This window comes from Lepidochelys kempii, chromosome 23 (assembly GCF_965140265.1).
Source record: "Lepidochelys kempii isolate rLepKem1 chromosome 23, rLepKem1.hap2, whole genome shotgun sequence".
Lineage (NCBI taxonomy): Eukaryota > Metazoa > Chordata > Testudines > Cheloniidae > Lepidochelys > Lepidochelys kempii.
The window spans coordinates 517,029-536,235 of record NC_133278.1 but is presented as its reverse complement, the minus strand read 5'-3'; positions in this window follow the sequence as shown (position 1 = coordinate 536,235).

The following is a 19,207-nucleotide window of genomic DNA, read 5'->3' as shown; positions in this document are numbered from 1 at the left end:
CAGGTGGGCTTGTACAGCACAGACTGAGGGCCATGCCACCGTGACTTCACTGCTACTTTAGCTGTGCTAGCTAGATTAAAGCTAGTATGGGTCTGCCTGCCAGTAATCACACCTCTGACCACAGTGTGGAGATGCCCGTAACCTTAGTCTCTAGTCTGTTTCCGTATTCACCTGCTGTCTCTTGTCTCATGCTTGGACTCAGCTATTCAAGCCAGAAACCATCTATCTGTTATATATGCATGTACTGTGCCCAGCGCTACATAGGCATGATCGCAATTACTGATAAATAAAACAACACTACATAAAACTAAACATTACACTGTAATAACAAAACATACACAGTAATAGATTAACAGGTGTTAAGGTCAGAAGGGACCATTATAATCAACTAGTCTGACCTCCTGCATCACACGGGTGAGAGAATTTAACCCAGTAATGCAACAAGCCCATAAGTTCTGTTTGAGCTAGGGCCACGCTTCTGGGAAGAGACATCCCATCTTGGCTGAAAGACTTTAGCGATGGAAACTCCTCTGCATCCCTAGATAAGTTGCTCCAGTGCTTGCTCACCCTCACGGTTACAAAGCTGTGTATTGGGGCTTGTCTAAGTTACGGCGCTGCGACTGTGCCAATGCAATGCGTAGAGAACACGCTACCTATGTCGACGGGAGAACCTGTTACGCCTTTTCTGCTTGCTTAAAGAGCTCGCTGCAATGAGAAATCTCTTCGCCATGCAGGTTCTCATAGACCATGATCAAGTCACCGCTTAACCTTCTCTTAGGTAGAGCAATTAGATTTTTAACCTATTGTATTTATACAGGGCCCCTTCTTGTCCTATCTGAGCACTGCACACCCTGAGGCATTTGTCCTCGCAAGACCCCAGTGAAGTAGGGAGGTGCTATTATAACGGGGAACTGAGGCATGGAGAGGGGAAGCGACTTGCTCAAGGTCATGCAGGAAGTCTGTGGCAGAATCAGGACTTGAACCCAAGTCTTCCAATGCCCAGGCTGATGGCTTAACCCTGGGCCATCCTTCCTCGCCGGCCTGATAAAGTGGTAGGATTGTTCAGTAAACAATGAGACTCATTCACTGAAGGAGTAAAAGCACACAAAAAGAAAGCAAGAGGGAAAAGAGTTCTCCTTGTTCTCACAAGAAACAGCAAATGTGTTTTTAGTCTTGAACATGGAGACTGTTGCTCTGCTGTGGAATTTCTCCTTTCAATATAAGAGATACTGAACTAATCTAAACAAGGGAAACAAGATATACGATCAACGAGCCGTGCCCTCCCCACAGCATGCTGTGCGCTTGTTTCACTTTTTTCACCCTGAGAAATACAAGTTACACCATTTCCAGGTTATCTCCACTGATGTATTTTGATAAATACGACTCCATTTCCCGACAGGCAAGCAATTCTGCTATCGGCTACTGCATCACCTTTATTACTGAAAGAGCCTTCTGAGCACACAGCTCTAGTCAGAAAGTTCAAATAGTAAAGAGACATCTTAGCATGAGCTGGCCAAATCCTTGAGTTTTTCCCATCAGCAAAAGCTTAGCTGTCATCCCAGCAATAGAGAGCTAAGGAAGATAGAGAGCTCCCACTATTAAGAAAAATCAGGTAGCAAAAGATAAACTTTGAGGAGCCTGCCCCGAGCTATAGCTAGAAAGTATCATGGGTGCTCAGGAAAGATTAAAGGCCTGGTTCTGTTCTCACTTTCATTGCTTTTATGCCCACGCAACGGCGTTGACGGGAGTGGCGGCACTCCTGACTCAGGGCAGGTCTACACTACAACCTGCATCGGTGCAACCGCGCCGCTGTAGCGCGCCTGGTGACGATGCTCTAAGCTGACCAGAGAGCTCTCCTGTTGGCTTAACTCCACCTCCACAAGAGGCGGTAGCTGTGTTGGGAGGAGCAGCTCTCCCGCCGACATAACTCCCAGTGTAAACAGCGCTAAGGTCGGTATAACTGCCTCATGCAGGGGGTTGAATTTTTCACACCCCTGAGCGTTCAGTTATACCAAAGTAAGTGTGTAGCGTAGACCTGGCCTCAGGGCTGATCTATACCCAGAAGCTGCACTGGTTTAACTTAATTCAGTTTAGTTTAACTGAAATGTGTGTGTGCGCGCATGCTCTCATATCAATTTAAAACTGGTTATATTGGTTTAGTTTGCGCACACACGGTTTTTATACTGGTTTAATTACTTTGGTTATACAGGGGTATGATTTTTCTATCAAAGTAGTAAAACCAATAAAACTCCTAGTGTAGATGCAGTTATATCAGTATAAAAGTGCCTTTTACGCATATAACGTAGGCTATGTCCGCACGAGCAAGCTTACAGTGGCACAGCTGTACCGAGGCAGCTGTGCCACTGTACGATCTCTTGTGCAGCCGCTCTATGCCAACGGGAGAGTGCTCTCCCATCGACACAGCACTGTGCACATTACCGCGTATGCCGGCAAAACTTGTCCTTCCGGGGGGTGGAATATTCACACCCCTGAGTGACACACGTTTTGCCGACGTAAGTGGTAATGTAGACATGGCTTTATTCCCCTCCCTACAGGATATATGGCCTTGTCTACACACAAAAGTTGTTCCACTTTAAACTATACCAGTGTAGTTATATCAGTGTAGCTATTTCCTTACAGGAAGGGGAATAAGTTATATCCGTATAAAGCTTCATACTGGGATAACTGCATCCACACTACTGGTTGTATCAGTATAACTATTTCAGTAAAAATAAAAAAAACCACACCCCAATAGTTATATTCTTATAAAACCTGCGTGTAGAGCAGGCCTACCACACCTTTACACTGATATAACAGTGTCCACACTAGGGCGTTTGCTAAGCGCTACAAATTTTGTGCCTCAACAAGGCCTAAATTTACAATAAGCACAGGTGTAAACGGATCTAACAGAGACTGGGAGTGGATGGGTCATTACACAAAGTAAAACTATTTCCCCATGTTTATTCCCCGCTCCCCCACACTGTTCCTCAGACGTTCTTGTCAAATGCTGGAAATGGCCCACCTTGATTATCACTACAAAAGGTTTTCTCCCGGGCCTTCCTGCTGGTAATAGCTCATCTTAAGTGATCACTCTCCTTACAGTGTGTATGGTAACACCCATTGTTTCATGTTCTCTGTGTATATAAATCTCCCCACTGTATTTTCCACTGCATGCATCCAATGAAGTGAGCTGTAGCTCACGAAAGCTTATGCCCAAATAAATTGGTTAGTCTCTAAGGTGCCACAAGTACTCCTTTTCTTCTTGCGAATACAGACTAACATGGCTGCTACTCTGAAACCTGATCTAAGAGTGTCCACACACAAAGCTGAACTGATTTAATGTAACACAGCTAGTTATATCAGTGTGACTTTGTGTGTGACCCAGGCCTTGGAACTGATTTGAGCTAAACTTAAATAAGCAGTGTCCACACAAGGGGTTTGCACCTGTTTAATTAAATTGGTTTGAACAGAACTGGTGCAAATTTGCTTGTAGAGAAGGCCTTAAATTAGCATAATTCAGATCTCTATAAAGGGCTTATCTACACTTGAAAGTGAATTCTGATTAAGTTAGGATGTGAATTTAAAGTACAATCACTATTCCTGAATAACTCCACGTGTGGTCACTTTTATTCCAGTTTGGAACACAGCACAATTTACTCCAGAATAATGAGTGTGTCCACACACGGAGTTATGTGCAGACAAGCCCTCAGGGTCCTGGGAGGGGATTCTGTTCCTCTTGGCCCCTCAACTACACAGTGCTACCTCAGTACATAGGAGCTAGAAGTAGTCCGACAGTGGCCAGCAAAGGCTGTAGGTGATCTTATGCTACTGATGCATCCCTCCCATGCCCCCAACCTGCAGTGCAGGGTGTGGAGGGGGCCAGGCTGGGGCCCCTCTACTTAATAAGCAGCAGACTACCAATGCCCAGGACAACATGCTGGGAAGATTTTCAAATAATCATCTGGAATCAAAGGATGTTGCCATTGTCCCCTAGCCCACGTCCTCTGCTGTCACTGGGGATTTTCATCTCCAGACATGGCCCCAGGAAAGCAAATTCCTTCACACAGTGCCCTTGTAGTCCAGGCCCAGTTTCCCCTTGGGATAGTTTTGACCTTTGTTTTACTGGTGCATATCCTAAGCAGATGCCTCTCTGCTTTTCTGTTTGGGGAATCTATTTATAAAATCAACCCGTATGGACATAAAGACTAATGAGCATTCGCCTGGCTTCGCTTCCTTCACACTTAAAGAAGGCCAAGGTACTGGCCTAATGCTTATTGCCATTACAGTAGTGGGTAGAGGGCTCAGCTGAGATCTAGGTGCTGCAGTCCAAGTAGACACAAGGAATGGTGTTCTCTCTGTTGCACAGATCGGGAACTGAGGTGGGATGTTCTAAAGCACTCAGCATTGGTCTAACTTAAATTCCCAATGACCCGGCCAGTAGCAGAGCTAGGATAATGCTAGGTGCTTCTGAAAGCCTCACTCTAAGTAACTCATCCAGGTCCTATGGGGGGAGCCGGGAACTGAACTCAGGGCGGAGTCCCGGCCCACTGCTTCTCTCTCTCTACACACAGCTTGTGCTCCACTTCATCAGTTCAGAAACCACTCGAGTTTAAATAGACATTGCCCAAAGAGGAAAGTTATGCCACTTAACTCCACCCATCTCATTAGAGCTGCACACCCCTAGAAATGAGGAGGCAGTTACACCGGCTTTTGGCAGTACAGCTGTTTCTATACAGGAAGAGAAATGCGTCATCGATATACCGATATTACGGAGTTCACCACTAGGAGCTGTACTGATATAGAAGCATCTGCAAGAAATCACTCCCCTCCCAGAAGCAGGCGCACCGAAGCAAAACCTGTGCCCAGACCAAGGTCTACGGTAATAAGTTATAGCACTGTTTGAAATCCCCTTGTGCTGCCGTTAATTCTTGGCTGACTTCCTCACTCTGCTACTTTCCCCAGTGGTTGAGTTCAAACTTTGTCTTAATCTTTGCCTTTGCTAAGGTTATGCTAATAAAATGGTCCCTCCTAGATGAGATGGATCCAGTTCATTAAACTGCATGTTAATCTCCCTCATTCCCCCAACAAAACACGCCATATTTTAGTTATAACGATAGGGTTCTGAATTACCCAATTATTAAAGTCCCACAATCCCAGCCTTGTCATCTCTTCAAAACACCCTTATACGCAGGATTTAACAAAACCGCTACAGCAGCAGGTTTTTTGTTTTGTTTTGAAAGAGCCAGCACATTGTATTCTGATTCTGTACAATTCATAATTCCAATTCCCCTCCACACCCCTATGTGGGGCAATGCAAATGTGAAAATACGAAAATTCTCTCTCTCCAGCCTGGATTGTGAGCTGAGTCTCACTGAAGGTATAAAACCTGGAGTCAACCTGTGTTTTTTAATGTATGTATCTCTGAGAGCCCTGCGGGTCCCAAATTTGAGATGTGGAGACCCTGGATCACTCAAGAAAAGACGGCGCATGCCTCTCTCTAATGTTTAATAAATCCATGACAGGGGCATGGTCTGGTGATTAGAGACAGATGTACCATGAGAACTCTTAGATCCTATTCCCAGTTTTAAGAGGGGAGTGTGTTCTAGTGGTTAGAGCAGAGACTGGGTGCCAGGACTCCTGGGTTCTATCCCCAGTGATTGGAGCAGGCTGGCTGAGAGTCAGCACTCCTGGGTTCTGTTCCCTTCTCTACTTCGTGACTTTGTGTAAGTCATGCTGCCCCTCTGGTTTCCCCTTCGGTAGAACAGGTGTACTACCTAACTTACTCAAGGTGAGCTTCAAGGCTAAATATTACAGGTGCTGGGCACTTGGGCCATACTGCTTGCTAATTCCAATGGCAAGAATCCAGCTTTGAAGAAGGAGATTGCACATTGGGCCTGTGTTTTGTAGCAACATAGAATGTTTGCATCCTCCTTCAGGCGCTACAGAAAAAAAATCTAACACAAACACAGTAGCCTTCACACTAGACGCCTACACCTTTAAAAATCTGGCCCTTAGGGTTTCTCTTCCCCCATCTACCAAATGGGGATTGTTTTTGCACGATCAGTGTAGCCATCTTGGACCCAGGATGTTAGAGATAAAAGGCAGATGAGGTGATATCTTAGGTTGGACCAACTTCTGTTAGTGAACAAGACAAGCTTTTGAGTTGTCACAGAGCTCTTCCTCAGGCCATTGTGATAGATCCAGCAATTCCCTGAAATATTTTTGGGGCATCTTACTGAATTACCTTACATAGTTTCGGAGTCCATTGTATTATAAATGCAAAGTTTATGTAGGATTGTATGTAAAATCTCCGGGGGTGGAGGGGGAGTGAGGCCATTGAAATCCCTGGGAAGTGTTATGAACTCCACAGGACTATTTTAAACCATGTACTGGACAAGAAGGCTCCTTTGAGCAAAGAAAGTTAGGTGGGTTCCTTAGGAAATAGCTGGGGGGGAAGGAATGGATCCAACCTTGTGAAGCTACACCTGGAGGAGAGAACCAGTGTCTGACTCATGGCCAGTTTACGGTCTCTGAAGAACGGAGACTCCAGTTGTATAAAGGAAAGGCTAATCTATGCATGTGTGTTCTTGGTCTGAGTAAAATCTGTTATGAACTTATAACCACAGAGAAACCTTTAGCGGGGTCTGAAGAACTGACTCTTCCCAGCACCCATGCTGGCGTTTGGGGTGGGGAGCGAGCTCTGGTAAGCTTATCAGCATTGAGTTTAGGGTTTTTATTGTTTTTAATATGTTTTCTCCATAATGCTTTCACCTTGAGAATAAATGTGCTTGCTTTGAAAGGGCTGTATGGTACCTTATAGCCACAGGCAATGGCACTGTTTATAGCCTCTGAAGAGAGAGCCAAGAGCAGATGCAAGTCAGATGACCCAAGCAGGCCTGCTGGGGATTTCACATTATAGACAGGATACTGTGCAGTCTGGAAAAACTCTAGTCACGAGGGAGAGAGACATGGGTCTCCACCCCACAGAGATGATGCTGAGATGCCAGGAACCTACAGTGGGTGCCATTGCTGGATCACAGAAGGAAAATACAAGTGCAGTTGCCCTGACCTGGGACAGAGCTGATACTTCCCTACCTCATATGGGTGCCGTGAGAAGAAATACATTAAAGACTGAAGTACTGTGATAACTGGGGGGCTGTCTGAGTACCTGAAATAGACATAAATCGGTGGGAGTTGTGTGTCTCTAGCCATTCATAGAATATCAGGGTTGCAAGAGACCTCAGGAGGTCATCTAGTCCAACCCCTGCTCAAAGCAGGACCAACCCCAACTAAATCATCCCAGCCAGGGCTTTGTCAGGCCAGGCCTTAGAAACCTCTAAGGATGGATTTCATTTCACTTTGACAAGCCCTCAGCTTTAATATTATTAGCGCACGTGGTTCTTGCCCTCATGACAGAGAAACTCGGACCTCAACAACGAGGAGCTAATTTCCAGAAACAACAGAGAGGCCACTGGTGACAATAAACTGTGGAGGCTGCGGAATAATGCCGTGTAAACAATACAAATCAGAACAAGAACAATGTTACCCAGTCCCTAGCCTTGACCGCAAATTACTGTAGAGGCTCTGATTTGATCAACTGAGCAATCTAAGGTACACTCTCCTATTAGTGGAATCTAACAAACAACAGAGAACAAGCTCCCCTGCTCCAAGATACCCCATTAACTCTTTTGTCCTGTACTACATGTTTATTTAACAGCAGCAGCATATTTCACAGAAACTGCCTCCCGAGTGCTTCATGGAACAGAGTAACATAATCCCAAAGAAGGTAAATTGATGGGGAAAATCCATTTGGCTTTCAGTGGAGTACAGATGCAATCGAAGCTGTGCTTTGAAGAAGAAGCCGCCCCTGGTGGAACAAAAGTGGGGGAGAGGGGTTGAGATGACCTGGCTGCCAAAGATAACACTCATCTGCCATGCCAGCTGAGAGATCCAGGCTCTCAGCACATGCTGTGAGATGGGCTGGAAGCAAGTCCTTGGGGATATTTTAAAGGGCTCTGCAACTGCCCTGCTCCCAGTGTAGGGGACAGATCAGGGGCATGACCGGAGAGCTCTGCACTGTGGCTAGTCACAGTTCCATGGGCCACAGGGAGCTCTGACAGACACTGGGGGCCGCACAGGGCCCAGAATCAGTCATGTTTCAAAGAGGGGCTAAGCACCGCCTCTCCCCAGCCAGGTTTGGGGTCACTGAGAATAGGCCCCTGGAGGGCAAGAATCCAACTTGATCCATAATAATTCACTCTCCCCACCTTGGCCCAAACGCTGAGTTGTATCAAGGGGCAGCTCCCCGCATCCTGATCCCAGACCACATTAAAGCAGGAATCTCCTCCACTTCTTGGAAAGAATGACAGGCTGAATCACGCCTGTCACACTGCCCCTCCAGCTTCCCTAGAAGCAAAAGGGGTCAGTGCAACACCCTCCTAGCCCCAACCCGCTGGTGCCTGCAACACAGACTTGCTGTCATGTCAGCCGAGCAATGTCTGCTGGGGCCGTGTGTTTAAACTCTCAAGCAGGTATCCTGGCCAAGTCTCTGCCGCACGAGAGATTTGGCATGGCGTTTGAGAGTGGGACCAGAGGTATTTTCACACTAGAGCGTGGCAAGGAGGTGTGTGCAAGGAATGAGCCAAGGCCAGAGGTATTTATTATAGGAGCACATTGAAGCTCCCCTTGAGCTGTGTATTGCACATACATATAGTGAGAGAATCCGTACTCCAAAGAGCTCACAATCTGCATCAACCAAGTTTGAAGGGAAACTGTGGCAAGGAGATGGGAAGAGACGTGCCCAAGCTCATACAGCAGGAAGAGCCAGGAAGAGAACAGCCAGGAAGAGAATTCAGGTCTCCCAGCCCAGAGCCCCCAACCACTGCGCTATGGTGCCTCTAGTTTTTCTGCACACTTAGCTGCCAGAATCCCCTGGGGGAAGAAACTCATTCTTCCAAGTTTCAGCCTGAGAGGAGACTTAATTTTTAAATTAAAAACAGCTTTAATTTAAAAAATAATAAAATAAAATCCCATGCAGTTACTCAGCCATAGTACAATAGAATTGCTACTATTACCTTGGCCGTTATTAATTTAATGGGCATTCTCCCTCTGCCCCAAAATCCACTTTAGAAGGGGGGGGTGTGTGGTATGACATTCAAGTCTGCAGCAGATGCAATAAAATTAAACCTAGAGTATGGAAAGGTGAGAAGAGAAGATTTTGAAATAAGATTACACAGATAATTCTGTTAACATTGTCCCCCTCATATCCAGACAGGGCTTGATGGGCAGCTTGAAGAATGACTTAATTATCATTTTAAACCTGTGCAGAATCAGACACTCACCGTGCTGCTCCACTTATTAATGCTGGTAACAGAGAAGAAAGGGACAAAGGTTCTATAGAGTTTCTCCTGCATTTCGGGGAGGCAAGTGCTGTATATATATATATATATATATACATACACACACACACACACGCACGCACGCGAGGAGGAAATTTCTGATAGCAGATGGCTCTTTAAATCTAAGAGACAAAGGCAGAATGAAGTCCAATGGCTAGAAGCTGAAGCGAGCTAAATTTAGTGTTTGCGTGCTTAGGGAAGTTAATACAGATTAAGGTATGCTATGAATTTCAAGTGGAATAGCGATTTCTGGTTAACACCATGTAGAGTACATCTACACTACCCACTGGATCGGCGGGTAGTGATTGATCCCCGATCGTTCTGCTGTCGACTCCGGAACTCCACCACGGTGAGAGGCGGAAGTGGAGTCAACAGGGGAAAGGCGGCCATCAATCCCGTGCCACGAGGATGCGAAGTAAGTGATTCTAAATCGATCTAAGATACGCAACTTCAGCTACAAGAATAGTGTAGCTGAAGTTGCGTATCTTAGATCTATCCCCCCTCCGCCCCCCAATGTAGACTAGGCTGTAGAGGGATGCTCTTATTTTGGAATAAGAGTGTTGTACTCTGAATTAGTTTAAGGCATAATCTACACTAAAAAAAGTTTGGTCAACCCAGCTACATCGCTCAGGGGGTGTGAAAAATCCACACCCCTGAGCAATGTAGTTAAGACAGCCTAACCCCCAGCGTAGACAGCCCTAGGTTGACAGAGGAATTTTTCCATCAACCTAGCCACTGCCTCTTGGGAAGGAGGATTACATATTCTGATGGGAGAAGCCCTCCCATTGGCGTGGGCAGCATCTACAGCAGTGTCGCTGCAGCTGTGCCACTGTAACTTTTCAAGTGTGGACGAGTGCTAAGGCACTTTTATTCTGGAATGAGCATCCACATAGGGAGCCAGTCAGGTATAGCTATTCCAGAACAACTCCTCGTAGGCGAGACGTCAGAAGCAAGATTTTGACAGTGAGGGCGACTAACCCTTGAAACAGATTACCTAGAATGTGGTAGTTTCTCCATCATGTGGAGAGTGAAAATCAAGACTGGATATCAGCTTCTAAACAAACATATTCTAGCTCAATACCAAGATATGAGCTTGATGCAGAAAAGACCACTACCTTTTCTGTAACTGGTGTTCTTTGAGGCGTGTTGCTCGTGTCCATTCCATATTACGTGTGTGTGTGTGTGTGCACGCTCGGTGGTGCCAGAAGTTTTTCCCTCAGCAGTACCTGTAGGAGACCGGCTCTGGTGCCCCCTGGAGTGGCACCCGCATGGTGCAGTATAAAGGGCCCTGCTGGCTCCCCCCACCCTCAGTTCCTTCTTGCTGGAAACTCTGACAGTGGGGAAGGAGGGCGAGCTATGGAATGGACATGAGCAACACAGAGGGGAATGGAAAACGTAACGGTCTTTTCTTCTTCGAGTGCTTGCTCATGTCCATTCCATCTTAGGGGACTCCAAAGTAGTACCAACGGAGGCAGGTAGGAGCTCACGGATGTGTAGATTGCAACACAGCTCTGCCGAATCCAGAGTCGTCCCTGGCCTGCTGAATGATGGCATAAACGAGCCATGAATGTGTGGACAGAGGACCGTGTTGCAGCTCTACAGATGTCCTGGATGGGGATGTGTGCCAGGAACACCACCAAAGATACCTGTGCTCTCGTCGAGTGGGCTCTGACGATCGGCAGCAACGGGACCCCCGCCAGGTCATAACAGGTCCTTATGTATGAGGTGATCCAATTGGAAATCCTCTGCGAGGACACCAGTTGACACTTCATCCTGTCCGCTGTAGCGATGAAAAGTTGAGTTGATTTACAGAAAGGCTTGGTACATTCTAAGTAAAAAGCCAAGGCCCTTCAGACGTCCAGTGTGTGAAGATGCCTCTCTTCACTGGTCTTGTGCAGTCTGGGACAGAACACTGGTAGGAAGATGTCCTGGTTCATATGGAAGGTGGAGAGCACCTTTGGCAGGAAGGCTGGGTGGGGTCGCAGCTGAACCTTGTCCTTGTAGAAGACCGTGTACGGCAGTTCTGAGGTCAAGGCTTTAATTTCAGAGACTTGTCTTGCTGATGTCACCGCCACCAGGAACGCAACCTTCCATGATAGATGGGAAAGGAAGCAGGAACCCAGTGGCTCGAAGAGCAGGCCTGTGAGCCTAGAGAGGACCAAGTTAAGATCTCACTGTGGGACAGGAGTCTGTACCTGCGGGAAGAGTCTCTTGAGCCCTCTCAAGAATCTGACCGTCATGTCTTGGGAAAACACCGTCTGTCCTTGGATCGGCAGGTGAAAAGTGTAGATGGCCGCAAGATGCACTCTAAGGGAAGAGTGTGCCAGACCCTGGTTCCTCAAATGAAGCAGGTAGTCTAGGACAGCCTGTATGGAAGAACGCGAGGGAGAGATACCATGCTCGGATGCCCAGTGGGAAAACCTCACCCACTCGGCCAGGTAAGTGAGTCTAGTTGAGGGCTTCCTGCTTCCCAGGAAGACCTGTTGGACCTCATCCGAGGAGGTCCGCTCCTCGGGGTTCAGCCACGCAGCATCCACACCGAGAGGTCGGGGGACCTGAGGCTGGAGTGTAGGAGCTGGCTGTGGTCCCATGACAGCAGGTTCGGGGGGTTGGACAGGGGCCAGGGAGGGGCCACTGACAGGCTTATGAGAGTGCAGAACCAGTGCTGGTGAGGCCATGCCACGGCGATCACGACAACCTGTGCCTTCTCTCTCTTGACCTTTGCAAGGACCTTGCTGATGAGTGGAATCAGAGGGAACGCATACGTCAGGCTCCCTGACCATGACCGCAGGAAGGTATCGGAGAGGGAGCCCTTGCCCAGACCCTATCAAGAACAAAACTGGTGGCATTTCCTGTTCTGTCTGGTAGTGAACAGTTCCACTTGGGGAGTTCACCACCTCTGGAAGATCATGCAGGCTACCTCTGGGTGGAGCGACCACTCGTGGTGAGAGGAGAAGTCCCTGCTGAGCTGGTCCGCCAGCGTATTCTTGACACTGGGAAGGAGACATGCTTCCAGGTGGATTTTGTGGCTGATGCAGAAGTCCCATAGAAGGAGTGCCTCCTGACAGAGAGCCGATGAGCACGCGCCCCTTGCCAGTGGGTGTAGAGCATCGAGGCTGTATTGTCCATCAGGACTCACACCACCCTGCCCAACAGGTTGGGCATGAAGAGGTCACGAGCCAGCCGTACTGCTCGGAGCTCCTTGATGTTTATGTGCAATTTCGCCTCCTCTGGGGACTACATCCCCCGTGTCTGGAGGTCACCAAGATGTATCCCCACAGCCAAGGTTTGAGGCGTCTGACACCAACTCGATGGAGTGAGGGGGGCTGTTGAACAGAACCCCCCTCCAGGACTGTCCTGCGGAAGGTCCAGCATCGCAGCGAGGTAAGTATCTTGTGGGGAATGGCAACGATCTTTTCCAGGAGGCCCCGGGAGTGGGAATAGACTGTCCCCAGCCATTGTTGAGTTGGCCACATCTGGAGCCTGGCATGGTGGACAATGTAAGTGCACACTGCCACGTGACCCAGCAGGTGCAGACAGACCCTGGCTGTAGTTAGGGGGAACACAGAGACTTTCGTGATGAGGTCCATCAATGCCTGGAACCTTTCCAGCGCAGGTCGAGTCGAGGACCGCTCCGATGAACTCTAGCCTCTGCACCGATACTAATGTCCACTTTTTGCCATTTACAAGGAGGCCCAGAGAGCGACACGTGGCTTGAAGCACTGCGACATCCCTTCAGACTTGAGACCTGGAGGTGCCCTTGACCAGCCAGTCGGTGAGGTGCGGGTAGATCTGGATACCCCGGCGCCTGAGGTAAGCAGCTACTACTGGCGTGCATTTGGTAAACACTCTGGGTGCTGTCGCCAGGCCGAATAGGAGGCCTGCAAACTGGTACTGGTGGAGCCCCACAGTAAACCGGAGGAAGCGTCGGTGTGCTTGAAAGATCGCTGCACGGAAATATGCGTCCTTGAAGTTGAGGGTGGCATACCAGTCTCCCGGATCCAGGGAGGGGATGATAGAAGCCAGGGAAGCCTAACTCTCCCATCCTGAGGCATGACGGCTTTGCGGGAGTAAGCAATGACAGGACGTCCCTCTTCACAGGGAACAGTGCTGCTGAGGCGGGGACACATGCATAGGTCCCAACACAGGTTTTCCCTGAGACCAGAGTCGCAGGCGAAGTGCAGGATGGGCTGCACCGCTCAACTTGAGGTGGGGCCTGACTTTCCAAAGTGGGCATTGAGCTGCCAGACATGGGTCTTGGCTTGCCCCCAGCCCTCTCCTTTCCCTCGTGGGAGGTAGGAGATCTTCCCCTACCCGTCTTTTTCAACTTCTTGACCCGAGCCATGGAGGGGGACTGGTGCTCCCTTGGCACCATCCACGAGCCGGCATTGCGCACGGAGGCCGCAGTGCTCGGTGCAGAGTCGGACCGCTGCTCCAGTGCTGGAGTGAGCGCCGACTCCATTAGGAGCACCTTTAGATGGATATCGCGCTCCTTCTCATCCTAGGTTTGAAGGACTTGCAGATAAGCAACAGGTGCTGTATGTACCCCTCGCCTAAGCACCTTAGGCAACTGGTATGTAGATCGCTGATGGGCTGTTTGCAGCAATTGCAGGGCTTAAAGCCTGCGGACTGGGGCATGCCCTGTCCCCTGACTGAGTCCCGTTCAGGACTAGAACTTCAAGAACTACTACTAAGGGTAAGTATCAGAGGGGTAGCCATGTTTATTGCTTTTACAGATCCAGACTAAGAGTCCTGTGGCACCTTATAGACTAACAGACGTACTGGAGGATGAGCTTTCATGAGTGAATATCCGCTTCCCACGAAAGCTCATCCTCCAGTACGTCTGTTAGTCTGTAAGGTGCCACAGGACTCTGCCGCTTTTACTAAGGGAAACTAATTCAACTATATTACAGGGTTTTCAAAGTTCACAAGAATGGAGAACAAAACAACACTAGCCAAAGCAGCAGGCATTCCAGCACGGTCACTGGTGGCAAGAAGAAACTAGAGCAGAGGGGTGGGTAGCCGGTGGTGCCCCTTCTACCGCACCATGCGAGCGCCACTCCAGAGGGCACCAGAGCCGGTCCCCTACGGATACTGCTGAGGGAAAAACTTCTGGCACCATAGCATGTGGTGAGCGCACACACCTAATACGGAATGGACATGAGCAAGCCCTCAAAGAAGAATCACAGGACATCACCTGTTCACCTGTCTTCATTCCTCCTCTTATTTGCATACAGCTGCCTATTGGCTGAAATATGAATGAGAGACTAGTGGGGGAGGAGGAGGCAGATGGAGAAGGAAACTGGTAAGCAGGTGATTTAGGCATTATAGATAAGGGTGGAGCACAAGAAGGACTGAGACTTCTGACAGAATTTTCAGTGCACTGAATCTTCTCTGCACAGCAGGGCAATGGAGAAACTTACTGTCAGAAACACTAATTACTAATACAAAATTTAAAAACTGTAATTAAAAATTATGTATTAAAAAAATCTTCATCCCCAGTCTAACACAGTACATTTTAAATAGCCCATGTAACTAATCATGAAGCTTGGCTTGATTAGCCTAGCAAAACAGGCCAAAAACAGATACAACTGTTATCAATAAATATACCAGGGAGGCAGAAGAAGCTAAAAGACAATGTGGGGATCACAAGTGGAGATCAACTGGCCAGGAACGAGTTGAGGCTGGAAATTAGAAAAAGATTTCGAACCATCTGAGAAGGGAAGTTCTGGAACAGGCCCCCAATAGGAAGAGTGGGGGACAAACAACCTAACGGTTAAAGGTTGCTGGCTAGCATAAATACATATTATGCTGATAATACTAACTGCAATATACATGCCAAGCATTGAAGTATACCGATTTTTAAGTATTAGTATAAGAGTTCTATAGCCCAAACCAACTTTTGTTACAAGAGACTGGTATTGTATAGAACATTTTTCCTGTAGAATATTAATACACCTGACTGACATTGGTTATGTGGCCTCTCAAGAATATTTCATAACAAAATAATGAACCCAAGTATGGTCAAGCAATTGATGATACAATTTGTCAACAAGATGGAGCTTGATAAATTTAGGAGTGGGACTATCTATCTGACAGGTTGGCCTGCACTAGCAGTGGACTGGAGTCAAACCAGGAGGTCCCTTCCAGTCCCATTCATCAAGATTGTGAACCATCTATATTTTAAATAAATTCTGAAAAGTGGAAGAAGTGAAGATCACATAAAATCCCATGTGGCCTGCTTTCATTTATATATTTATTAGGCTAGAGAAATGGAGAGAGGCAAAGTGGAGAGAGAAGAGTAGAAAGAAGCATTCATGCTGCATTCCCAGTGAAGGGAAAATAATGTTTGTTTTAAAGTTTAAAGAGTGTTAAAAGCTACAGTAGTAAGTTCAGCACACAGCCACTGCTGGACTGAGCTGCCGTGTCAGGTTAGAGAGAGGGAGAGAGAGAAACAGACTTCTGAGTCATTTGCCTTATAAATGGGCAGGGGAAAGATGCACTACGGGAGAAAGAAAAATACCAACTGAATTTTCTAAACTGGAAGCAATTTGTTGTCGAGATTCCTACGACTTACAGTAGAACCCAATTTTGTGAACAGTTTTATGAATGACTGGTTACATGAACCATTTTTATCAGTGCAGTGCAACACCTAGGTTTGAAAAGGCTGAGACATTTGGTGAGAAAAATGATGCAGGTCTCTCAAACAAATACAAATCTGGGATTTGTTTCGCCAGTGTGTACAGCATGACGAGGCTGGGAAGGATCAGTTTATTGGTTAACATTGGTAAATGTTGATTTCAACACCCCCCCCTGATGAAAAAAAATATTTCCATCAATAATTGAAATTCACAGAGAGGCAAAGAAAAAAACGTCGTCTGAGAACTGAGGGTTTGATTTAAGGATATTTACTGTAGTATTTTTAGAGGCGATGCTGATAATTTGTGGTTTTAATGGTTATAAAGTTGTAACTTTTTGAATTTCAACATCTACTGTAATTAAATAATTGTCTGACCCGCCCCCCTGCATAATTTCCTGCAACTTGGAAATTTTAAACTAAAAGAACAAAACACTAATATTATACTGTGAAATTACATAAAAAAATTAAAATCCAAGTCTGCCAAGGCTCTGTACATGTTTGTGCAATTAATTTGTAATAGGCACACAGTATACCTTTGTTACGTACATTACAATTGATGAATAAATTAACGTATGCACTGCACCTATTGTCATTTTGAGATGTTCAGTTTTACGAACTCCTCAATCCCCAATGAGTTAACAAAATAAGAGTCCTACTGTATGTGAATATACCCATGACAGGGGATAGTGCATGGGATCCAGGAGACCTGGGTTTTGTTCCTGGTTCTGCCACTGGCCAGCTGTGCAACCGTGTAAAGTCACCTTCCCTCACTGTGCCTCAGTTCCTCATCTGTAAAATGGGGGTGATTACACCTCCCGAACACAGAGGGGGGTTGCATGAATGAGTATTATGCATGCACAATTCAGATACCATAGCTGGGGGGCCACGAACCCTGCAGCCCCATGAAAGTCAAAGGAAAAACTCCACGGGCTTGTCAGCATGAGCCAAAAGGATGCTTTAGTTTAACTTGATTGAAAACCCATGTTGGCACCTACAGGAGTCTTGGCTACAAAGTGACCACAGCTCATATGATTTTAAAGACTTTAAACTGTGTCAACATTAAAGGGGTGCATGTGAGTGGGGGGAGGGGAGGGGAGGGGAGGGTGGTTTTCAACCAAGTTAAGATAAGCCAATCAAAAAGCCAAACCAGGTTTCCACTATGACCTCCGATTAGTGCTGTGCTGGTTACTTTTACCCAGCTCTCCTATGGAAAGGGCTGCCATCTGAAGGCCTGGGGCATGATTCCAATCCGCATTAGTCAGGCCACAGGACACCAGCCAGACTCCAGCAGGAGGGGCTCTGCCTGCATGCCTTGTTTGTGCATGTGGAATGAGCTGCACGGCTTGGTTAAAAAGGTTTTATCCTTGTTCTCTACATTTAAAGTGTCAGTTGGTATTTTAAGCTTTTCTCTGTTCTGGCTCAGTGCGTGCTGGCGTCACCTGGCTCTGAAACAGCTTTCCTCATCAAGCGATAGTTCTGCACTGAGCTTGAGATCCGTCGCACAGCAAGGGGCTGCATCAGCCTCAGACAGGGTGCGGGGAGGATTTTGAATGTTTTGTAAGTATTGTTAATAATCCTCGGAGCTGGGGAATGCTGCTCCAGTCAAAGCTGCACTGGAGAGGAAAGACAGTGCAACACGGGTGCCTGTTCTAAGTAGAAGTGCCAGGATAACAGGGGGGAGTGGGTGAGAGAGGCAGTGTGGTCCAATTCTCTGCTTTACCACTACCGTACAGTGTGCCTGGGACACATCCCCTGTCCGTTTCCTCTCCCCATCTGTGGTCTTGTCTGTTTAGCTTGTCAGCTGCTCAGGGCAGGAACTCTCTCTTACTTTGCGTACGTACAGCTTCCCACTCAATGGAGCCCTGATCTCAGTTGGGCTGCTGAGGTGTTACCATAATACAAGAGTGAACACAATCCGATTATGGAGCCAGAAACCAGCATTCCAACAATCATGACTAATCCTATCCTCCAAATATCTGCTTTTTGCTGGACGGGTGGTCCATAGATTATTGCAGAAGACTCTAGAAATGCAAAGAGCCCAGTTCTCCATTGCCTTGCACAATCATTTACACCAGTGCCAAGTGAGAGCAGAAGCTGCCCTTTGGATTTAGTAGAGTTTGTGCTCACTTTGGACTGGTGCAGCTGACTGCATACAGTGCAGCGGAGAACCCAGCCCAGGCTGTGGATCAGCACCCAGACACTTCAGCTGTAAAGCAATCGGTGGTACTGTGAATCCCACCTCATGCAAACAAAAGCATTGCTCTGTTTCCATAATAAGAATATTCATACTCCAGTCACATGCACTCAGGATTGTGGCTCAGCTGTGCTGGGAGCCGTACAAATACAAACAAACATAGGGGCCTTGCCGCATAGAACTTGCAGTCTAAAGACCTGAACTCTGTCCAGCACCTTGAGCAGTCATTTTGCATCTCTGTAAACACCACCGTTGTAATTTGGTAGCATTGTACATCCAGCTGGTGTAAATGGCTCCACAAGGAGAAAAGCAACGGAGGGTCCAGCCATAAAGCTCCATTTTCCCATCTCTTCAATAGTGGAAGAATTCTCCCCTAGTGTGCACAGAGAGTCAGGCATACAGAGGAAGGAGCCCAACCTGCCTTCTTGTGCATTCTGCTGTCCCCTCCTTCTCACTCAGAAATCAAACAAATTGCTAAGACATGGATAAATGCAAAAGTCGGTGAAGCGATACCATATCGGAGACTCCATCAAACCCATTACAGCCTCTGCCTCTCTAGGCTCAGGGGCTTAGCATGATCCCAGCACTGCTGTAGCTGCCTGGTGCGACTGTTCTCAGTTAACCGATAGTGATTGAGAGTCACACTTCAAAATTGTATCAGCCCACAGCAGCCAAACAATCTAAACAAGGTGAGGGGAATAACTATCCACTGGGACCCAAAAGTAAGCAGTTGACAGGCGCTGCTCATTTGTGGGTCAGTGTCTAGGGACTATAAGTTGGATAGAAAGGTAGCGATCAATGGCTCCACGTATAGTTGGCAGCCAGTATCAAGCGGAGTGCCCCAAGTGTCGGTCCTGGGGCTGGGTTTGTTCAATATCTTCATTAATGATCTGGAGGATGGTGTGGATTGCACCCTCAGCAAGTTTGCAGATGACACTAAACTGGAAGGAGAGGTAGATACGCCGGAGGGTAGGG